Source organism: Dromiciops gliroides, chromosome 4 (genome assembly GCF_019393635.1).
Source record: "Dromiciops gliroides isolate mDroGli1 chromosome 4, mDroGli1.pri, whole genome shotgun sequence".
In the NCBI taxonomy this organism is placed as follows: domain Eukaryota; kingdom Metazoa; phylum Chordata; class Mammalia; order Microbiotheria; family Microbiotheriidae; genus Dromiciops; species Dromiciops gliroides.
In genome coordinates this window covers 57,497,013-57,513,238 of record NC_057864.1, presented here as the reverse complement: position 1 = coordinate 57,513,238, position 16,226 = coordinate 57,497,013, and the positions used below count along the sequence as shown (strand labels likewise).

At 41.7% G+C, this 16,226-nt stretch overlaps 1 protein-coding gene across 1 annotated transcript in view; it reads left to right on the top strand.

Annotated features, from left to right (window-relative positions):
• FAM78B (family with sequence similarity 78 member B) overlaps positions 1-15,523 on the top strand; it is a 145,655-nt gene extending 130,132 nt beyond the window's left edge. Inside the window, exon 3 of the transcript XR_006352797.1 lies at positions 14,404-15,523. The gene's annotated coding sequence lies outside the window, so the exon portion shown is untranslated. The remainder of the gene's footprint in view (positions 1-14,403) is intronic.
• The last annotated feature ends 703 nt before the right edge of the window (positions 15,524-16,226 follow it).

Here is a 16,226-nt window from a genome sequence, read left to right as displayed (position 1 = left end):
AATATCCAGAAACAACAGCTGACTTTCACATGGCATGAATTTTCATTGTGATTATTTCATTCAATCCCCACAATCTGTCAGGAGGTCTGGCTTATGTTATTATCCCCATTTCACTGATGAGGAAACTGAAAATCAACCCAGTTAAGTAACTTGCCCAATGGCAAGTCAAGTACTTGAGAACTTGTCCAGCTCTCAGAGCTGGAGCCAGGATTAGGACCCAGATTTTCTGAGACTCCAAATTCACTGTTCTTTCCACTACATTATGCCTCCTCCCAATGTAAAAAGAGGAGCTATACTGTTATCACCAGAGAGACACCAAAAGACTGATCAACTTTGTAGCTACAGTAAATCTTTATTATAAAACAGTTCCCTATAGCATGAACTCACTTATGCTGAGAATCCAATCATTCCCACCCATCCTACATAGTGAAAAAGAATGAATTTCTCCCTGTAACACAGGGAGTTGCTTTCTGTGATGCTGGTTGCCTAGAGAGAAATATTACAACAGAAGTGGCTTCTGCTAGGCAAATAAAGCCTTTACCCTGTGCCCATAGAAAGTTCTCTTGACAGCTCACACTTCACTTGAGAGGCAGGCACATAGTAATAAGTTCAATTAAGATCGTATTCTTCTCTGCCTAACCAATTTCATTGCTGCTGGAGGATGGGATGAGAGATTACCAGCTTAGTGACCTTACCTACTCCTGAGGATCACTTTGACCTCTCCATTAAAAGACCGGGCACCCATGCCTGCATGTTGCCCTGTGGGTAAGGAACACCAAAACATACCTAGCCTTCCATGAAGACCCTATCTTCCCTGGAAAACTTGGTCTTACAGACCACCCATCTTTCCTGCTTTGCCCACACACAGTGGGCAAATAAGTCCCTTACTTTAGGCACATGCTTCCTGTTAATAAGTCAGATCAATGTGCTTTCATGAGTGCCTCAGGCTCCATCACCACTTCACCATCCCACTCCACCCTGTTCAGGTCCCTGTGGAAATGTGAGAAGAAGGCTACACTCAGGAACTCCTACCACTGGAATTCTATTACATAGTGTATGGAAAGACCCCAAAGATGGGACCTACATCCAGAGAAGAATAAGCCCTAGGCTATGAAGGAAATATCAGAATCTGGAAGTCTCTGCTGTACACTACAAGGAACAACCCTATCAGGATGTTCCAAGAAGCACTTTAAAAGAGAGTGGAGTGGGGATGGCTAGGTGGAGCAGTGGATAAAGCGCTGGCCCTATATTCAGGAGTACCTGAGTTCAAATCCGGCCTCAAACACTTGACACTTACTAGCTGTGTGACCCTGGGCAAGTCACTTAACCCTCATTGCCCCTCAAAACAAAACAAAACAAAACAAAAAAAGAGAGTGGAGTGTTGTGCTGGATCTCCCAGGCCCAGTTCTTTTTACTAACTAGCCCTGAAACCTGAAGCAAATGATTGTACTTCTTGGTGCCTCAGTTTCCCCATCTGCTAAATGAAGATCAAAATATTTTCCCTGTCTACTTCACTGCATAGTTGTGAGAATGAAATGAAATGTGTAAATGAAAATACTTCAAAAATTTTAAAGTACTATACCAATAATACTTTTGGTATTATTGTTATATCACTACTTTATAGAGCATCCCAAAAGTCTTAGTGCACTATTAAGCTATAAAATCTTTTTTTAAAAAACTATGATCGCTAAATACATTGAAGTCAGATTAGCAATAGGGGTGGAATCCTTCCATGGATGTAATTGACTTGCTGGGAGGTAATGAACCAGAGTACCCAGGAGGGGAAAGAGTTACTCCCTAATAGAAAAACTCTAACTTGACAATATTTAAAATAACGGCTTAAAACTGCACTGAGATTTTTTGGGGGGACACCTTGAATTACCAAGCCTGCAGCAGATCTATAGGGACATGCCACATTTCGTGTTCATTTATCTTAAGGTTAAAAAACAACCCTTCTCCACATACACAATAATACAGTCATTGGATGAAATGCAGGGAAAGACAGGATGGCATAGTAGAAAGAATACCAGATCTGGAGCTGGAAGAGCTGGGTTCAAATCCCAATTGTGCCATGGTAGGATCAGGCCAATCACTTTCTCCTCCTGGTTTCTTCATCAGTAAAATGGTGGCTTTGGGCTGCGTGACCTCTAAGATCTTTTATGTCTCTAGACCTATGATCTGTAACACTAAGAAATTCCCAAGACAATTTTTGGTATCTGTGAGTTAATAACTGCTCTAAGAGAAAGGAGAAAGTCTATCTATTGATGATTTACCAAGGAAAAAGATCAGATACAGAAAATTCTGTGTGAGCAACACTGTCAAGAACTTCCCAGAGGCATAGCAGAAGGGAGGGGAGTACTGAACTCTAGATCTGGGGCAGAGTTGAAATCTCTTCAGGGTTCACCTAATTTAAACCAGAGTCAATGGTTTTACTCTATTGCTGTTTGTTGTTCAGTCATTTTCAATCATGTTCAGTTTGGGGTTTTCTGGGCAAAGATATTGGAGTGATTTGCCATTTCTTTCTCATTTTACAGATGAGAAAACTGAGGCAAACAAGGTAAAGTGACTTGCCCTGGGCCACACAGATAGGAAGTGTCTGAGGCTGGATTTGAACTCCAAGCCTGACACTCTATCCACTGTGCCTCTTAGCTGCCTCTTTCTCTATAGGCCCAAGGGAATAAATGTAAAATACAAGTCCTTAAAGTATGGTTCCAAGGCCCTTTGCAACTTCTAATTGCAGGGGGACTAACTGTAGAAAGTGTCATTTCCCATGAGTCTTCCTACTCCCCTTCACCTTTCTAGGCCCCACACTAGGTCATTTATATTTTTTAGCCATGTAGAATTTCATGTATCCCTATCAGGGGACCTTAGTGCCCATCTAATCCAGCCTTCTAGTTTTCTGAAGACAATCCCACTCTGCCTATCCAGGAGGGCCTTGGGACAGCTATCCTCTGAGCTCCTTGCTGTGTTTCAAACCCCAATACTCCCTCCTAAAAGAGATTAATTATTTTGTCCCATTGGAGGGTAGTCCCTTAGAGAGGCCATACTTCCCACTTTACCCATTCAAAATTGAGGCAGGATTTGAGAGAGAGGTGGCAGAGGTGCCCATCTACCACGTCTGGATCTAGATCCAGTCTTGGGCTAACCAGAGAAATGTAGAGCAACCCCTAAAGGAGACAACTGTTGTATAATGGGAAAGAGAGAGAAAAGCTTACTTCAAATGGGAGGAAAAAGAGGTCTAGGAGATAGTGCTGAATTAACAGACAACTTTGTCACTGATAAAACAGGATTAACAAGACAGTTGGGAGTAGGGTTCAGGAAAAGACAGGGAAGAAACAGAAAGACCCAAAATGTTTCACTTCATTCACCATGCCTGGCACCTAGGAGTTGCCAAATAAATGCTGTTAAATAAATTAGTGCCCACTCTCTATAGGATGTCTGGCCCAGATGTGACCATAAAGGAATAAGACAAGTCCCTCTGGAAAGGAAGAGGCCAGATGTAGTGACTGACTTAGCCTGTTCAGTGCCAAAATGGGCCAAGGAATCACACTACACAGGTTTGAGAGGTCAGAGGTTTTAGAGCTACTAAGCACCTTAGAGGTCACCTAACACATTTTACCAGTGAGCAAAATGGGTACCAGAGAGGCTTAATTGATTTATCCAAAGACATAGTAACAATTGGGGTTTTTTATCATCACTACTTTATTTCCCTCTGGGCCCTGGGTCCTGACTTTCTCTGGTCTTCAAAACCATGTCTCTTCTGTTGTCTAATCCCTGAAACAGTCAATGATCCCTGCTGCCTTCCAATCCTGGACAATTCTTGTCCTGCAAGGCCCAGCCCCCTTCTCCCATTGGCAACAGCCTCCTGGAGCCCCCATTTGGGGAAAGGGTTCTCTGAATTCCAAGCTGGTGTTTTTTCCTCTCTTCTACTCTGAACCCCAAAACCTGGAAAATGTTGCCTTAGCCCTTTTCCTCTCTTACAAAATTGGCCGCTCTATCTTTGAGGTAGAAAAGCTCCTTATTCCTTCCTGAGGGGCCCCATGAGGGTCAATATTATGGACTGGATGCCTGTGAAGGGCTGTTAGCTTCTCAGCAGGACACAGTGAAGAAAAAAATCATATCAGACTCTTTGGTAGTATTTTCTTTTTTTTTTTTTTTTTTTTTGCGGGGCAATGGGGGTTAAGTGACTTGCCCAGGGTCACATAGCTAGTAAGTGTCAAGTGTCTGAGGCCGGATTTGAACTCAGGTACTCCTGAATCCAGGGCCGGTGCTTTATCCACTGTGCCACCTAGCTGCCCCTCTTTGGTAGTATTTTCAACAAGTCTTTGAGAGGAATAGCCAGTTATTTCCTCCATCTGTTTTTGTCCCTATCTCCACCTTTCAAACCAATTAGGATATTCCACCACGAAGGCCCGATCCAATGAAATGTTAATTGGAAAAATAACAGGAAAGATAATACATACACTTCAGGCTGAGAACCATTTCATTAAATTGGATTTTGAAATCAAGACAGCCAATTAAATTATTTCCCACTTCACTCACTCACGTACCAGAAACTGTGGAAAGCTATTACTTTTAATTAATTAGTAAAGAAAAGAGGGACTTGGCACCAGCATATCAGATGAACAGCTACTGTGAACAGTGTTCCATCTCTATACAGATTCACACTGGTAGGCACGCACTTACACATACATACATACAGGTTCTTTTCTCTGTGATTAGTAACTCCTCCTGCCCCACCCCCATTCACACAAATATGAACCTCAAGGTGCCCAAATATAATAAGAAGAGATCTGCTGCCTACAGTGACCCCCAAAAATGACCAAAAGGAAATGCTATCTTTCACTGTGGTATCAGGCGATTTTTTATAACCATTCATATGGTGCACTCATATTTGTTTATAGTTGAAAAGGACCTTAGAACTTAGTCTAACCCTCTCATTTTATAGATGAAGAAACTGAGGTGCATTGAGTAAATTGCCCAAAGTCATATAGAAAGTAGGCACTGATGTCTACTGTGAAGAGCAGACTCAAAGTCTAAGGAAAAAAAGATGCCTGACTTCATGGAGGTAGTGAAGTGCTGGACCTAGAGCCAGGAAGACTTGAATTCAAATCTAGCCACAGACATTTATTAGCTGTGTGACCCAGGGCAAGTCACTTAACCTCTGTTTACCTCAGTTCCCTCAACTCTAAAATGAGGAGAATAACAGCACATACTTCCCAGGGTTGTAGTAAGGAACAAATGAGATAACAATTGTAAGGCTCTTATTGTCAAGTAGGGAATTGAGACAAACACAAAGCTAATATAATAATACTAACATAATATATTTATACTAATAGAAAGCTGATAATACTCAAGGATATTCACTAAATTCATTAGATAGGTGCAAAATGAAAAACAGCACTGCTTTTAAGGGGTTCCACAGGTTGGTCTGACAATGGTCTCCAACTCAAATAGAAATGAGGCTACCCGACCATACAGAAGGATCCCTGTAGGCACATGTGGGGGAAAAATACATATTGACATTATTTAGGTTTTGTTGTATTTTTATTGCTTTTATTTATTTCAATCTGGTTTGGGCCTGCTAGCAACATGTTTAACCCCTCTGGTCTAAAAGGAACAGGACCAAGGGAAGATTGCATAGGGCCTCTTCATACAGATTCATTCAGCTGACCTGTGATTGCTATCTACCCAAGCACCAAAGAGTCTGATCACTCTCCGAGCACTAACTACAGTAGGGGCCCAGCCCACCTTACCCCTTCTGGCTAGCCCCTGTGAGGGTGCTGTTACTACTTAGGACCGTACATCAGGACATCCACTGTGCCATTTTCTAAAATGTATTCCAGCTTTCTAGGAGTCCCGTTTCATTCCCATTGTCCTGACACACAGGGGAGTCTTAGTTGACTTTTTAAACAGTTGAACTTCATCAGGGCTTAATTGGATCAATTATACAAGAGCACCTTCTGAGTCAATGGCCTTCCCAGATCTATCTATGCTTCAGAGACCTGCTTGTCTCCCATCATTCTTGTCTTGCTTAAGAGATCACAGTGTAGAGTGACAAAGTCGCAATGGTCCTTGGAGGGTCACCTAACCCAACTCCCTTATTTTATAAATGAAAAAAACCAAGACCCCAAAAAGTTAGGTAACTTGCCCACAGTCAGCTCCAAAACCAGGATTTGAACTCAGTTCCTGTGGTTAGAAATCTAATGTTCTTTCCACTCCACCCCAGCCGTGGATTCCTATCCTGGATTTTCCTCTAAGAATGAAACATCATCAGTCACTTCACCAACTCCTTTCTTTAACACCCATTTTATTTGCATTTTTCCGTGTCCACATACAGGTCAAGGCATGTCCAGCAAACAGAACCACATGGCAGAAACTAGCAGGATATAAATGAGAAATGGCCTGTGGCTCTCGAAGCAGAAGCCCTGGACAGATGCTTCCCCGCTAAAAACAAAAATAGTACCATCCAGCCTCTTTCCTCACCGCCTTCCCATTTCTGGGACCAGATGCTTCCCATTCAACCTAACCCTGTGGTGCCATGAGAACTTGGCCATTGACTTGCTGGGTGTCATTTGGAATGGCCTGCCAGGAGCTGTACAGAAGTGGGAGTGCCGTCTGAGTCTATGTCTTGCATAGAGAGATTAATTTAATCTAAACAGAAAATCCATCTTCCCCTTGCCCTATGGTGAACCACTCCAGGGGCAGAGATTTGGTCAAATCAGACTTCATGGCAGGAGCCACCAGGGCCCTGCCTCTTGCCTTTCTGACTGGCTACTGTTCTGCCTAAATAAGTTTGGGGTAGAAAGCAGGGGGAGCATTTGTCTCTTCCCTTTCTCCTTTCCTCACTTCTCTTCTCTCTGCCCCCAACCCCATACTGGCCAAATATCAACCAAGAGGGCAGGGCTTGGCAAGCTAGCATTGAGCATTTTCTCAAGGCATTCCAAAGACATTTCCATATGGGAAGGACCAGAGGAAAGTAGAGATAAACTCCCTCTATGGGAAGCTTTGTCACAAAGACCAAGTAAAATTGGATGACCATGCAAGAAGCTTCAGAAGTTACAGAAAGCCAAGCATGAGCAAGCAGGGTCTCCTTGGGGTTGCCTTTGGCGCAAGGGGCAAACCACTCAAAGGAATCACCATTTATTCATTCATTCATTTGTTCATTTTCTAGCTTTTGCATTTTTATATGTATTCTTTTTAAGTATGTACTTATTGTAAACTGGAAAGTTGGCTTCCATCTTTGAAATAACCAGCCTCGGTTTTACCCACAGGACAGGGTGATGCAATCTTTTTGGAGCCACAGAGAAGGGTCATAGGATCTAAAGTTGGAAGGAATCTTTGAGGTCATCATATTAAACCCCTACATTTGAAAAATTAGGAATGGAAGGCACAGAGAGGTGAGACAGTTTGCCCAAGGTCACACAGCCAGCAAGGGACAGAGCTAGTGTTTAAACCCAGGTACTAGAAAAAAGTCAACAGCTTGAAAAGTCAAATTGGCCCAATGGAAAAGGAGGTACAAAAGCTCTTTGATGTAAATAATTGCCTAAGAATTAGGATTGAACAAATGGAAGCTAGTGACTTCATAAGAAACCAAGACACAATAAAGCAAATCCAAATGAATAAAATCATAGAAGGCAATGTGAAATATCTTCTGGGAAAAACTGCTGACCTGGAAAATAGGTCCAGGAGAGATAATTTGAAAATTATTGGTCTACCTGAAAACCATGATCAAGGAAAGAGCTTAGACATAACCCAGGTACTCTGATTCCAAAATTAGAGTTCTTACCACTATGTCACACTGAGTGCTCCAAAAACATTCTCATACCAAAAACCCCTTTCCTCTCTTGGAATGCTAATTCCAACTCTAAAGCTAAATCTGCAAATGGTGAAACACTGAGACCATGTTAGAAATTGAAAGGGAAATTTGAGATCTAATACAGCTTTAGACAGATGAGCTCTAAAGTCCCTTCCAAATCTAAATCTAGGGTCTTATAATTGAAAACTTTCCTTTTATCACTGAAGAAACAAAGGCCAAGAGAGGGTGAATGATCTGTCTAAGGTTGCGCAGTTGGTGGCAAAGTCAAGAGTGGAACTCAGGTCTCCTGACCCAGTCCCATGCTCTCTCCATTACCTCATACTTCAAGGCCTTTACTGTCCTATCCATTTTCATTTCAAACTCTATGTAATGTTGGGGTAGGAGGCTGCTGTCAGGCTCCAACCCACCTGCTAAGGATTTAGGTTCCTTGTTAATTATTTGCCATCCTCCAAAGACCCTTTAGTTCCAAGGCCTGGTGTTTCATTAAGCATTAAGAATAGAACTGTGGAATAAGTAAATTGGAAAACCAAGGAATTGTTTTTACCCTTCTTCCTACTCCATTCTCTCCATTGAACCTTCCCCCATTCCTTAAATGAAACTTGCAGCAGATTTCAAAGGTGGAGGGACGGGACATTGCAGAGTTTGGGGTTTATTTTTTCTTACTTTAAGAAGACCAGGACCAGCCATACTGATTCAAGTATCTAAAGCAATCTTCAAGGGCTATCATGTAGAAGAGGCATTATATTTGTTCTACTGAAAGGCAAAACTAGGTGCAATGAATGGAAATTGCAGAGGGGCAGATTTCAGCTTGATTTAAAGGAAAACTATATAAAAATTGGAGCTGTCCAAAAGCAGATGGGCTGTTTCCAGGAATGGTGGGTTTCCTCTCACTAGAGGTCTTCAAGCAAAAATTGGATGATCATTCCTTGGGGTTATAGTAGAAGGGACTGGTAGTCAGAAACAGGTTGGGCTAGATGGCTTCTGAAGTCCTTCCAAACTCTAAGATTCTGGGATACCCTAAAAGAAGCACCAGGCCACTTGGTCAACATATAGGAGGTCCAAGAGCAGAAATCTGCCAATGCCACCTGGTTCTCCTCCAAGATCCCTACCCTCCTTCTTTTACCTCTGCTACTATCACCAGATTTTAAGACTCCAAGGGTTTTGGGGAAAATTCAGTGATGTTCCACTCTCCCTCTTTAAAGTCTTCCTGTTTCCCATACCCCAGGCCTGAAACATTGCTTGAGAGCCCCTTAACTGAAATCCTAAGTGGTACTTGAGGAAGGAGGGAATATTGCCAAAAAGCCAGTAAAGTCATCGAGAGATCAATGACATTGGTGCTTGTCCAATATTTGTTGGTTGGCTGAATGGTATAACTATGTTCTTTCTAACTTTTAAAAGGTCTTCACCCCTGTGGGGAGTCCACTTATGTACACATTAGGAGATAAATAGTCCATGTCTATAAGCACACAGAAGTTCACTTTTAATGGAATTCCAAACAGCAACAATTCACAACTGTCAGTATCTCTTATTTATTGAACTTATACAATACTGTATTCATGATGGGTCTATATGAACTCCAGAATCCACATGTATATACACTCAAGACTATTGTGATACATACCATAGGTTATCACAGAGTAGGCAAAGTTATCAGTGGTACTTGGTTATTTCCCACCTTCCCTCTAACCCTTGACCAGAAATTAGGTTCTTGAAATGTCCCCCACCTAACCATAGCTCTCCACTATCTTCTATCACTCACTCCATCTCAATTAGGCCTATTTTTCTCTATGTATCTCCCTATCCTCCAGATCTTCATCAAGGGCAAAACTTACCTCTTTGGTCTCCTCCCTCCAAGCCCTGACCTTTGTTATGTGCCAACTTGAACAATCTAATCAACGGCTCTTCCATAAGGTCTTAGTGGGTGCTAATAGGCTGAATTATTATGCCTCCTAAGTAAACACATCATTTAACCCAGACCTCCTAGAAATTATGCCTTAACCCAAAAGAATGACTAATGGTAGACATTCCAGGCAGTGTAGTAGGCCCATAGGGAGGATATATTTAGGCAGATGAGCTAATGGGAGATATTTTTAGAAAGTTTTTCAAATCGTGCCAAGATATAGGTTCCCTACCCTGCCTATGGATAGGACTAACAGCATCCACCCCCAGGGAAATATACATGTATTTTCCACTGTCTTGAGATTCTCATTTCAGTATCCCTTTGTTGATGTACACAAAAAGAAACAAGCCAAATTAACCAAAACCTAAGAAATTTAAGGTATTAGCCTCCATTTCACTGTCTGGTAACCACCTGACTTCAACCTACTGCCTTTTGTTCTACCGCTTATCACCTGTTTTGCTTCTTTACATCTCTCCTCCTCAGTCCTGTCCTTTCTTTGCAGTTTTCCTTTCCAATTATGTAATTAATGTTTGATGTTACCAAGAATGGGAGAGGAGGTTCAGAACACAAGCATGTATGTGTGTGTGCATTGTGATGCGTGTGTGTGTACATGTGTGTGTGTGTGTGTGTGTGTATCACTTTGGAGAAAAAGAAATCAGGTATTCTGCTTTGGTTTGGAGAAAACCCCAATGAAGGAAAAGATGAAAGCTGGCTTTGCAGAGTGCCTTAAAATGACTTTAATTAGTAGGAAATTCTGACTCTTCAGGCTTTGGATGTTACAGAAACTCAAACAGATGTTGCATTTCACTTCTCTGGGATTAAAAAACAGTTAAATACAGTATGTATTCAACCAACAAAAATGTATGTTTTTTTTCCTTTCTCCAACTTGGTTCTTAAAGTTGTAGTACATGGTTTTCTACAAAGCCCTCACAGAAGGCTATTGGGACCAAACAATCCAAAAGACCCCTGGAACACATGGAGGGCAGATAATTTAGGGATGACACACACCTAGGGCAACAATGATGGACCAATGGCCAATGCAGCAATGGTGAACATTCACCCAGAAGAGAACACCAGGAGGAGGGTGGGAAGGAGGGAGAGAGAGAGAGAGAGGGCATCAGCAACTGTGACATGGCATGATATGTGACAGTCATATCATATCACACTAAGGCAGTATGGTATAGTGGAAAGATTACTAATTTTTTTTTTGCAGAACAATGAGGGTTAAGTGACTTGCCCAAGGTCACACAGCCAGTAAGTGTCAAATATCTGAGGATGGATTTGAACTCAGGTCCTCCTGAATCCAGGGCTGGTGCTTTATCTATTGCGCCACCTAGCTGCCCCCAAGATTACTGAACCTGAGATCACAGAATGTTAGTACAAATACTAGCTCAGTCAAATACTGCCTTGTGACATTGGACAAGTCATTTGAATTCTTTCATATGAACCAGATGACCTCTAAGGTCCCTTCAAACTCTGGGCCTATTACCCCATATTGTTATCATATCATGCCATATCATTCTGTCATGTCATGTCATGTTATAGATTTAGAGCTAGAAGAGCCTTGGTAGGTCATGGTGATCTCCAAGACATTGGAATCCATAGTGATGGCCATAAAGCCTGCCTTGCCATCTCCTCTTCATCTCCATCCCTCCTTTCTCCACATTCAGTCTTCCTCCTAAGCATATGCCCTTTCTGCTTTCCTCATTCCATTGTTCCAAATGGTCTTGGAGCTGAACACATACTCAACATCTGCCATTCATTACTTGACCAAAAAAAGAAAAAGGGAGAAAGGTTAGGGAGTTGAGGAGAGATTCTGTGAGCCTGAGTTCCTAAAAGCAATGACAAGTTTCCCATGGCTCATTTCAACTCTTCCAGATGTCTTTGTTGTTTTTTAAATGATCCAACTGTATCCAATCACTAGAATCTCCCGATCTAAGGTCTAAAAGTATAGAGGAAGAACTAAGTATATGCCCTTTCCTACTTCAGGGGCCCTAGCTCAATCCCTTTTCTCTGGACATCTACTTTCTCCCCAACACCTATCCAGAGATGAGTCACTGCCTCACAGGCAGAATATGTCACTGAGTCAGGAGTCATAAAGCATCCTGGGCTTGTAAGCAGCCTCACCCTGCTGGGGTTGCCAAGGTTTTGTAGTAAGAACATCTATATGTCCCAATCCAGGAAAAAAATAAGCAAGAGAAAGAAACTTGTAATAAATGTAGGTTGCCACTCCTAAAAGAATAAAAATTAAAATAAACATCTGTATCCCAACTCCTGCTTATAAGAATCACTACAAAGCCTTGGGGGTAAGGGGTGGGTGTGGAGGGGTACATTTTCTTATCTTTCTTAATTATTGCCTCCTCCCTAGGGCAGCTAAGCAGCAATGCTAAACTCCATAGGAAGCAGTTTCCAAGAGATATTTTAGAAAAATAGGAATTATTACATCTGTTCTGTCAGATTGCAGGCTTTATGTCACCCTTTCTGTGAATGAACAATTTGCACTCCCCACACACACACACCCTTAGTTCCTTTTTAATAAAATAAGGAAACAATCAATCTCCAAAGAATCTTCCCCGGACATCGTTCTAAGCATGCTCATGTGAGTATACAGAATTGCAAGCTGATGTTCAATATGTGAGTGAGTAAGGGTGAGTGTGGCACAGAAAGATAGGACCTGTGAGTATGCATAATGTTCCTTCCTCCCTGGGGGGGAAATCTACCACAACAAATCTCTGCAACAGTCTTCAATATCAGGCATAACTCTATAGACAATTCGGAAAAGAACGATGGGATGTATCTGATGGAGGTAAATGGATGTGTCCCTGAGACGAGTAAGTATATTTTTCCATTAGACACCAATTCAGAGACTATTTATACATTGAACACATGTGGTGCTCATTAGAGAAGAGAGAGATATTTTGTAAGAACACAAGCCATGGAGGCAGTTAGACAGGCTGCCTGGAAAGTTAGTTTACCAAATAGCTGTGTGTGTCACAGTGGAGATAAGTTAAAGTCATCACAAATGTGCTTTTATGACACATGACACATACCTCCTGGAGTAATTCATCAATCTGAACTTCTATGTTTGGAAAAAAAAAAGCAAAACTATTATTAAGCAGAAAGGAGACTGTCCAGGGTACCTGGAAATGCAGCTAGCCAGCATCTGGCTGGGCAGCAAAGGACAAGGAATAAAGGAAGTGCCACATGCATATATGATAGGAGCCTGGAGAAAAAAAATGGGGGGGGGCAATCGGGGCACCAGCTGTCCAATAGTTGTGTCTGTTAGGGCTGAACAGCTGTGCTCCACTCACATTGGCCTCCACAGGGAAAGACAGGGTTCAATAGCTCATTTTGTGGAGGGATATACAAATTATAACTGGACCCTAAACTTAGAGCTGGAAGGAGCCTGAGAGCCCATCTATTCAAAATCCCTCATTTTATAGGTGTGGATACTGAGGCCTAGGAAGGCCCCCAAAGTCATACTATCATAAAACCTCAAAGGTAGGCTTTGAACTCAGATATTTCTCCTCCAGAACTTCTGTTCTTCTCACTGTGCTCCATTGCCTTCTAAGAAAGGCCAACCAGCGGAGGGCAGACATAGGACATCTTTAGCACCTGGTTAGCAAGAAGAATTCCTTAAAATAAATTACTTTCTGGGTTTCCCTCCTTGTACTGCACTCCAGGTAAACACCTCCCTGCCCCTAGCCTCACTTCTAGCATTTAACTCAGTGTTCAGCACACAGTAAATATGTTTTTTGTTGTCGTTTAGTCATTTCAGTCTAGTTCAACTCTTTGTGACACTTTTTGGGTATTGGCGGGGGGGGGGCAAAGATACTGGAATGGTTTGCCATTTCCTTCTCTGCCTAATTTTATAGATGAGGAAACTGAGGCAAAAAGTATTATGTGATTGCCCAGAGTCACACAGCTAATAAATGTCTGAGGCCAAATTTGAACTCAGGTCTCTATCCAGTATACCACCTAGATACCTAGAACGTGCTTAATAAATGATTGATCAACTGGTTGCCTTCTTGCCCTATGAAAGAGTCTCAGAGGTCTCTTCCCACCAAAAACTAGCATCCTTGGGTGTCCCCTCCGTAAGACCCTGTGTCCTCAGGTCCAAGATCTTTCCTTATGCCCCATCACCCTCCCCATCTCCCATTCCCTACACATACATTCCAGCTTCTTGGACCCAAATATATTGTGTATTTTCCCCTATTATCAGAATTAGTAGTTACACTTTATAAAGGTGTTACTAGTTTGTATGTATAACAAACAGGGTTGAAGGGGAACAGGGAGTTGCTGCATTTCAGATATTAGCATCCTGCCTCCTTTTCTTACCCACTGAGGCTGTGTTTGCTTAAGTACATGAAGAGATCTTACCAGTTAGAAAAACAAAAGGACCACGTGCAGGTGTGTGGATGGAGTGGAAAGTAAAGGATAAAAGGTATTTTAAAAGCCAGTTTGAAATAGAAGGTAAGGCTATGAATTTGGGGAAAGTATTGGTTATTCATTACAAAATGTAGATGGATATACAGACAAAGACCCAGATTTATAAGAGAGTTGCTGGACTGTGGTTACTCCAGTTCTCCTCTCTTCTAAAGAGAATTCATTTTCCCCTGAGAAAATTGTTCCCCCCAAAAAATGTCTGTAAAAACATGAATAATGCAGCCTTCTCACTTCTCAGGGAAGCCGCCATGGGTGACGACACTGCCTCAGAGGTACCCTAACTTAAGAACTCCAAGGGAAACTCAAGAAAACCACCAGGAAGATGGAGGACTATGGCTGAAACCACAGAATCACAGAATTTGAAAGTTGTGAGGGACCTCCTGCAAGGAAGGGGAGTTCACCAGCCCTCGGGATAGCCTGTTTCACTTTGCAACAGCTTGAATAAGTTTGATCTTGACATCTACCCTACCCTGGCCTCTTTGTAACTTCTCCTTAATGCTGCTGATCCCACTCTCTGCGACCAGTTAGAACTTAATCTCTTTGCTACATGATAGACCTTCAAATACTTAAGGGGAATTCACAAATTCCCACCACTTTTCTTCAAGTTAAATACCCACAGTTCTTTCAACCATTCTTTATATGACATGGACTCAAAGCCCTCTGCCATGCCAGTTTCTCTTCTCTGAATATTCCCCAGTTTGTCAATGTCCTTCTTAAACACAGGTGCCCAGAACTGGACATGTTACTCCATATGAGCTCTACATGAGGTCAGAGTATAGGGGAGCTCTAGTCTACCTATTCCTGGAAGCTGTACTTCTTAATGCAGCTCAAGACCTCCAGTAGCCATTTTTGGCTGCCATATTGGTGCTGCTGACTCATAATGAGTCCACAAAACCCTCCAGACCTTTTTCAGAACAACTATTGTCTATGACTACGTATTGTACATGTGATACTGATTTTTTCTTACCTAAGTATGACTTTACATTTAGCTCTGTTGAATCTCATCTTTGTTTCAGTCCAGTGCTGTGGCCTGTCAAGATCTTTTTGGATCTTGACCTCATCCACCACTGTATTAGCTGTGCCTCTGAGCTTTGTGTTATCTGAAAAATTGATGGATGCCTTTATTTAAGTCATTGAAAAAAATGTTAAGATAGCAGAGTCAAGATCGTGGGATACTCCACTAAAGACTTCCTGTCCCATTGATATTGAAACAAACTTCATGAGTACAGCACCCATCCAACCAGCTTTGAATCTATTTAATTGTCTTATAATTTAGTCCAAAGGTGTCCAACATACAGCTTGAGGGCTACAAGAGGTTGCAAAATTCCTGAGTGAAACCTGAACCATATTACAATGTAATTGAGAAATGTCTAACAAAATAAATGAAAATGCAACACAACATAGATAATGTTAATTTGTGGTTTACTGATAAATATGAAGCTGACAGGGATCTGTTTCTATTTGAGTTTGATACCACTGGTCTGGTCTATAATATTATCAATAGATACAGCTAACTAGCTAATAGTAATAGTAGTAGTGGTAGTAGTAGTAGCAGTAGTACTATGTAGAAATAGTAGCAGTGTTAGTAGTAGTGGTGGTGGTAGTAGTAGTAATAGCAATAGTAGGAGTAACAGTAGTGGTAGTAGTAGCAGTAGTAATACTAATAGCAGTAATAGTAATAGTAGCAGTAGTGGTGCTAGTATTAGTAGCAGCAGTAGTAGTAACAATAGCAGCAGTAGTAGGAGTTAATAGTAGTAACAATCGCTGCAGTAGTAGGAGTAATAGTGATATCAGAAGCAGCTGCAGTAGTGGGGATGGTGGTCATGATAGTGGTAGTGGTACTAGTAGCAGTAGTAGCACTAGTAAGAACAGTAGTAGTAGTAGTGATAGCAGTAGTAATAGTAGCACTAGTAGTTATAGTAGCAGTAGTAACAGTAGCAATAGTACTAACAATAGCAGTAGTATTAGTTAATAGTAGTAACAATAGTAGGAGTATTAGCAGTAGTAGTAATAGTAGTCATAACAGTAGCAGTAGTAACAGTTAGCAGTAATGGTGGTGGT